This window comes from Myotis brandtii, unplaced genomic scaffold (assembly GCF_000412655.1).
Source record: "Myotis brandtii unplaced genomic scaffold, ASM41265v1 scaffold647, whole genome shotgun sequence".
Taxonomy (NCBI): Eukaryota; Metazoa; Chordata; class Mammalia; order Chiroptera; family Vespertilionidae; genus Myotis; species Myotis brandtii.
The window spans coordinates 872,719-880,754 of record NW_005370500.1 but is presented as its reverse complement, the minus strand read 5'-3'; the positions used below and the strand labels follow the sequence as shown (position 1 = coordinate 880,754).

At 50.4% G+C, this 8,036-nt stretch overlaps 1 pseudogene; it reads right to left on the bottom strand.

The window, feature by feature from the left end:
- Positions 1 to 1,033: 1,033 nt before the first annotated feature.
- Positions 1,034 to 1,513, bottom strand: LOC102243600 (annotated as a pseudogene).
- Between the last annotated feature and the right edge of the window lie 6,523 nt (positions 1,514 to 8,036).

The following is an 8,036-nucleotide window of genomic DNA, read 5'->3' as shown; positions in this document are numbered from 1 at the left end:
AAGCAGAATGAAGGGGAGCTATCAACTGACCTTGAGCCATTTCCACAATGTAGTGTTAAGTGGGGAAAAAGATGCAAGAATGTGTAATGGAATCCCAAGTTAGAACACAATACGGAAAGGGCCATATACACAGGTATCTGTTTCACAGGAAAAATACAGAATGTTAGCTGGTTAACCTGGGCTGCTTGTTAGGGTGGGGAGTTTACAAAAAGGGAAGAGGAGAGAAGAGGTGAAGGCGCCCAAGCCAAAAAAGAATGAAAAATGACTACAAAAAATCCAAAATCATAGGATACAGTCACTATACATTATGTGACTTTGTATATTTATACTTATATTTATACTAGTATTTATATTTATATTATGTACTTGTCCTATGTGTCCAGAGAAATTTTCCCCCCCTTTTAATTAAGTGAGGCTTTTTATTGTTTTTCTTTCTTTTCTTTTCTTTTCTTCTTCGTATCTGTGTTCACAGGAAAATACAGAATGTTAGCTGGCTAACCTGGGCTGCTTGTTAGGGTGGGGAGTTAACAAAAAGGGAAGATGAGAGAAGAGGTGAAGGCACTCACTGGTCCTGCTTCCAGAAGTGGCCACGCCCAGGTGGAAAGGGGAGGAACCAGGCGGCCAGGGGAGGGCTCATCTCCACAACATTCCATTTACATACAGAACTAAACAGACAAGCACAGAGTCACCATTGTGGTTAGAAGTTGGCAGCATGGAAAGGGGGGGGGCAGGAGGGAAGTAGGGGTGTCATTAAAAAAAATACAGGCCCTCCCGGTGCCTGGGGTGGGGGGACTCGGTCTGCTTCAACCCAAGAGGAATCAGAAGATCAGAAGCTATTTGGGAGGCCAGAACCCTCGGGGGTGGAGGGAGGAGGGAGGTCCAGGGGGTGGGGGCTGTTTGGCAACTGGGTGAAGGGATTGCCCTCCCCCTGCTGGGATCCCCCCAGCCCTGGGGTCTGGCAGGAGGGAGGCAGCCTACACCCCCCCTTAGGCAGGTCTGGGGCTGCCAGATGCTCCAGGCAGGGGTTGGGGTCTCACGAAGGCTTGCCCTTCAGGGAGGTGACAGCACTGCCCCCAGCTTCTCTGCCAGAGGGCAGTGTCCTTGACCTCGGAGCCGCTTGCCTGTGACTCCTGCTTGATCCAGTCAGCTTCTTGGTGGCAGCCTTGGGGCTGGCATAGCTCATTTTGCTCTTAAGGGTGCAGACTCGGGGGCCCAGGAGATAAACCCCAGGTCCCCTTGCTCTCCTCGGTCTCATAGGTCTCGTCATACAGGGCGCCAGCGGCAGTCTTTGTCCGGCAGCATCTTGACGAAGGTGGCGTCGGGGTCTCCTGTCTGGCCCACATCACCCCCCAGGATCTCCATGCCTCCTCCGGAATGACGTCCTTCCCGTCTTCACTCGGGCAGGAGAGCAGCCCTTCTTGGCGCGTCTTCGCCTCCCTGTGCCAGGGACGCGCACCTTCATGTCACTGAACACTTGGATGATGCCGGCAGAGGCAGCCACACCACAGGCCATGCTTCCGGAAGCCAGGGAGACAGCATGAGAGCCTGAGAAGAGGGAGCCGCTGCAGCTGCGGCCGGGACCCAACTCTGTCCGGAGCAACTTAAAAACATGATCCCCACTTTTGTCCCATTTTGCTAAGATTAGCTGACATAGGACATTGTATTCATTGCAACAGAATGACTTGATGTCAGTATAGATTGCACAGTGGTCACCACAGTAAGGTTGGTTAATATCCGTCACCTCTACACACTTACAATTTTTTTCTTGTAATGTGAACTTTTAAGGTCTGCTGTCTTGACAATTTTCAAATATACAATACAAATATGTTAACTATAGTCAGCGTGCTGTACATTATACCCCCGGGAACTTACTGATCTTATAACTAGAAGTTTGTACCTTTTGACCCCTCCCCCGTGTCCCTTCCCCACCATCTGAGCTCTGTGTCTGAGTTCCGGGTTTTCAGGTTCCCATGTAAGTGAGGTCGCTTGGTACTTGTCTTTCTCTCTCTGACTTCTTCACTTAGCGCAATGCCCCCGAGGTCCACCCATGTCGCTAAGGCAGGGTTTCCTCCCTTTTGAAGACTGAGTGATATTCCATCGACTATACATACCACCTTCCTTCATCCACTCATCCAGCAGTGGACACTGAGGTTGTTTCCATGTCTTGGCTTCCGTAAAAAAAAAATTTAAGTTCATGCCAAAGCGAAGAGGTGAGAGCCTGATGGCGTGGGTGGCCCTGGAAGCCAGGCCTGAAGGGGAGACACAGACCGGGTCCCGGAGGGCACCCCCGGGGGCCTCTGGCTGCTGCTGAGAGGGGGAGGCACTGACATCTGGGTTTTTGTTTGCAGGTATCTATGTCCCATTTTCTAAGAGCAGCCAAACACTTCTTCTGAGCCTCTTCTCTCCCCTTCCCTCTCCATCACCTGCACTGCCCTCTTTTTTTTTTTAATTGATTTGAGAGAGAGAGAGAAAGATCAATTTGTTGGTCCATTTATGTATGTATTCATTGGTCGCTTCTTGTATGTGCCCTGACTGAGGCTCAAACCTGCAACCTTGGCCTATCAGGATGATGCTCCAACCAACTGAGCTGCCTGGCCAGGGCCACTGCCCTCCTCTTGGTGGGGTTTTGGGCCGTGGTCCTGCTCCCCATCAAGTCTGACTCTTGAGCCCAGGCAAACCCACCGGCAGCTCTATGAGCCCCGGACGAGATCGCTCCTAATCGGCGATACCTGGCCTGTGTCCTGTCTGAGGCCGGTTAGGGAGGTCTTCCTTTTCCTTTGACATTTTTAGCCTTCCCAAATATATTCCTCTCTGGCCTAAATTAGCTACAGACCATCTCTACTTACAAAGTACCCTAGGTGATTAAAACAACAACAACAACTAAAAATCTCCTACCGTCTTAAGCACTTTGCACAGTGACGTGACAGCTGTGATGCGGATGTTGTTAGCATCCCTGTCCGTTTTCACAGAGGAGGAAGCAGCTGGCTGTTACTTTGCCTGGAGCCAAACTGCTGGTGAGCTGCAACACTAGGATTTGAACCCGTGTCTGTCGGTCTCCAAAGTCTGTGTCTGTGGCCCAGCAGCGTGGCCCAGTGGTTGAGCATCCACCTGTGAACCAGGAGGTCATGGTTCTGTTCCCTGTCAGGGCACATGCCTGGGTTACGGGCTCAATCCCCAGTATGGGGTGTGCAGGAGGCAGCCGATCAAGAATTCTCTCTCATCATTGATGTTTTTCTCTCTCTCCCTTTCCCTTCCTCTCTGACATCAATTTAAAAAGAAAAAAAAAAGTCTGTGTCTGTGTCTGTGTCACTGTCCTGTGACTACTCCGGGACAGTAGGGGGTACAGAGACATAAATGGGTGTCACTACCTGAACACAGTGAGAAACCAATACACAGACTGTTTCATGCCAACACCAAGATGGAGAGGCCAAACAAGCCGGGCACGGTGGTCGGGGGGTCAGGAGAGCTTCCTGGAGGAGGTGGCTGCCATCTGAGCTCAGCCCTAGAGAAGGAGCAGGGGGGAGCCAGTGACCCACGCTGGGAAGGGCGTTCCAGGCAGAAAGAATCGCATGTGATGTGTCGAGAACTGAAGGCAGAGCACACTGGTTCAGACTCTTAGCTGCAGCCCAAATATGACCAAACAGAATGAAAATTTTATCGTCTCAAATAACTGGAAAGTTCCAAGTGGGGAGAGTGGTGCTGAGGACACAGGTCACCTTGTGCTGTCCTTGGGATCTGGTCTCTCTCCACGGCCGGCTTCCCTGTGTTTGCGAGATGCTCTGGGGAGCTTGGCGATCTTCCTTCAGCTTCCTTGTCGATGGTCTCACAGCCTGTGACTGGCTCTTTCTAGAGCATCTGCTCATCCTATCAATCGCTATGGCTATGGTAGAGCAGAATGCTGACTGGCTTAGGTGTCAGTCACATGACCCACCCTTGGCCAGGGTGGGTCAACTTGGGGGCCTGGACTTGGAGAAGGGAAGTGAGGGCCCTTGTGGGGATGTAAGGTGAAAGCCTGGAGCATGGGGTTCAGGCTCAGATATAGGTGGAACCAGGTCAGGAAGGGCCCCAAGGGAGACAAGCTTAGAGCTTAGATACAGCAGGGGGACATGAGCCAACATCTCAGGGTGCGCACGTCACATCCACGGTCTCCCGGCCCCAGGTCTCCGCGTGTCCCCTGAAAGGACACCTGCCAGGATCCCTGGTCCAAGTGGTGGCGGCTGGTGGTTTGATCTCTGAGTCGATTCTCTCGTCTTGACAGTAATTACAGGGTAGGGATTCTCCGAGGGGGCTGCTCGTCCTGAGTTCCTTGTAATCCACCCAACATACTCAGAGGTCCACGCGCTTTTTCTGGAGTTGCCCAGAAGTAGTAAACATTTTGGGCTTTGCGGGCCATCTGGTCTCTGCCGCAACGACTCAATTCTGCTTTAGTAGTGACAGCAGCTATATCATTTGCATATTGCCTGTGGCTGCTTCTGAGATCACATAAACCGCAAAGCCTAAAATTTCTATCTGGCCCTTTACAGGAAACGTTTGCCAACCCCATCATGTACCAAGAACATCTCTCTCTGGTGAGCCCTTAAAACCCTTCCTTACCACCATTTTCAATGACTGCAGCTGGCTTCTCTCCCACCAGCGTTTCCAAAGCTGCTCCACGGAGGGCACTCATTTCCCTGGCAAATGTCCGTGAAACTGAGTTTGCCAGGGGAAGACACCTTCTGAATTTGGGGAGCAATGGGAAGTGTCCCCAAAGCCTCACTGGCTGCTCTCCCAGCCCAGCCCTGCTCTCTAAGCTCTGAGAGGCTAAAAAACATTTTCTAAATCATTTTTCCTGACCGAAGATCTCGCAGCTTTGCAAACCCATAAATTCACAGGCCACCTGCTGAGGAATCTCGTTGAGCCTGTCCTGAGATAGTCCCTGCAACCCGGTCCCATCCACATTGAGCTATTTTTCAGCTCCTTGAAATCTCCCCCCCCCCCCTCCCCTTAATTACAGTTTACAGCTGGGCCTACTGGGAGCAAAGGCTCCCTCCTTGCCTGGGGTCATTATACATCAAGCTGGACTAGGGGGAGGGGTCTTCCTGCAGAATCAACAAGGTCGGGAGGAGGACTCAAGACCCGGAGGCCAGTTTTTCTGGTTTCCAGGAGCTCTCCTGGTCTCCCTGCTTTACTGTTCTTAGGTAGAAACCCTTCTTGGATTTGCAAATGACACGGGCTCTTTGTCACCTCAAATCCCTTGGGGGCCCCTGGGGAAGTCCATTGTTTAGAAAGTGTTGCCTCTTCGGCTTTTCTTTTTCTATAAAAGAGGTCTTACGATCTCTGTGCCCCATAACCTTGGGCTTCTGCCAAGCTTCTAGGTAGCATTTGCACTTGATAAATGTGAGCCTTTCTCCTCCTGAGAGTGTTTCTCGTACCGGTTGGTTGGTTTGTCCAGTCTAAGATTTTCCAATTATTCTCTAATGACCGTAGATCATTTTACAATAAAAAATCACATTACAAATGTAGCCAGGTGTGAAAGCAAAACTTCTCCAGTCGGTTAGGCCCCTGCGTATGTCATGTCAAGCACCCCGCGTGCAGATGGCACCTCCCGCCCGCCTTTCAGATGAGCTGATAAAGCCAGAAAAAGCAGAGGCCATCGTTCGCTCATTTTCCATATTCATAGCATCGCCTTTGAGAATTTGGGGGGGACTTTGGTGTGTGTTTTTAAACATTTGCAATTTTATTTTTTATCATAAAATGATCCGTGGTCACTAGAGAATAATTGGGAACTCTTAGACAGGGCCAACAAACTACAGCCACCCGCCCACGTCCAGGGAGGGAAACACGAATAACATTGCAGGACCCACTTTTCCGACCCTTGTTAGTAGAGTAACAGGCACCATAGGGTGCTACTCAGTATGCGTTACTTCTCTTCCCCTTTCCTAAGAGCCCCCTGATTTTGCCCTGGCCTCCTTTCGGAGCAGGTGCCGTGAGGGACTGAAGCTTGGCCAACCCGAGATTGCTACGTCACCTCCTTTCCCTCACAGACCCGAGCACGCACACAGTTATGGGCGATGAGATAAGGAGGCAGGTGTTGGCTAAGGGACTTCTGGGAAGGTTTCCTTCCTCCCAAATGAGACTCTCGGCAAGAGAGGCCTCGGCTGTTCTTCCTGCTGACCAGAGTGGATGCCTGGGACCTGAGGATGAGTCAGATGTGGGGCAGAGGGCGGAGCCCAGAGAGTCAGGAATAGAGCAGGAGCCCCGTGCCTCGTGCCTGCCCTGCCTCTGCACTTCTTGTGTCAGGAGACATCCCCAGATTTTAAGCCAATTTGAGTTGTGAGTCTGTTACTGTAATGACGCTGAATAGCTAGTGTATGTTCTGTTTTTGAAGCCCACCAACCAGATCCGCATAGAGGTGAGCTTGGTCAGCTGCGGCAGCAAGGCCCAGGGGCAAGCACCCAGAGGCACCTTTGGGAGGGAACGTGAGCTTGTGCTGGGTGATTCTAGGGAGAGATGGGAGACACGGGGCCAGTTCCGGAAGGACACTGTCAAGAAGTGGAACAATTTAATCATCGACTATCTTCCCGGTGATTCAAGCAGGACTTGGACTGGAGTGAAGCAGGTGGGAACTGACATAGACAGGTCAGCAAGCACTCGTGTTAGGAAAGAGGGTGTTTATTTTCACGGTCACTGTGTGGCCTTGCCTGTGCCCGCTCCGAGCCCCGCTCCTTTTCTGTTGAGAACGTTTTTGTCTGGTTTTCAGCAAAGCCATCTTCACTGCTCGGCTGTAAGCAGGGCCACTGTCACCTCCTCCGCATGAGCACACACCTGAATACCACATTGGGCCTCATCATCCATTCTCCATGTGAGGTGGCGTTCGAAGACACAGAGCCACCCCAGAGTCATTAAAAACAGCCGAAATATTGTTTTTTGTCATAGCAAAATATATATGGAGAAATACATAATGCAACTGCCATGCAAACTTTTAAAAATTAATTGTTCGGTAAAAAGATAACAAGAAGGAAAGTCAAGCAATCCTGGAATACATGGCTGTTCAGTACCTTAGAAGAAAAGGATTCTGGCAGCTGATGGAATTCCTCATTTTATATGTAGGCTTCTCTGTATCATAAATCAATGACTCCTGGTTCTGAGGGCAGCCCAGGCTAGGTACGTGAGAATCACCGAGGTTGCTGATGAAAAAACACAGATTCCCGCCTGCTTCCTCACTCGAGATTCTGATTCAGTTTGTCTCATCTGGGAAGTATCTTCCAGTGTTTCTGCCTCAAAGGCAAATCTCTTCCTTCTCCAATTCCAAGGACTCTGATTGGCTCCCCTTGAGTCACATGTCCCACTCCTTGACTAATCACTGTGGTTAGTGAAGTGAGGCACTGTGATTGGCCAATTCTGGGTTATGCACTTCTCAGTGGCCGAGAGTATGGGCTACTGTGATTGACAGCTACGCTGAATCAAATGATGGATTCAGGGAGCAGTGTTTCTCCCCAAAGGAATTTGCAAGGCCCATGTTGGGAATGTCATTTTAGGAACACCTGAATCTTATTTTAGCTCAGCCCACTCTTTCCCTTTAAGGTCCACCCAACACAAGAGGCAAAAGCAAATTAAAAGTCAGTTTCATTGGTATTAATGGAGCTTTGGGCAGAGCTCTAATATAGAGTATCCTATCTAATAAAAGAGAAGCATGGTAATTAGCCGTACAGCCACTACCCTTCCCATTGGCTAATCAGGGAGATATGCAAATTAACTGCCAGCCAAGATGGCGGCCAGCAGCCAGGCAGCTTGAAGCGAACAGGGAGGCTTGCTTGCTCCAGTGACTGCGGACTCCAACGTTCCCCGCCTGACTTGCCGGCCTCTCAGCTGCAACTCTAAGCAACTATGTTGCAAATATAGAAGCTAAACAAAACCCCAGAAACCTGTGTTAGTCAGCCCGGTTTCAGCCAGCCGGACTGCAACATTGTATCAAATACAGATGGTAAACAAAGGCCAGAAACCGGCTTTCAGCAGCGAGGCCTCACAGCTAAAGCTGGCCCAGAATAAAAAAAAAA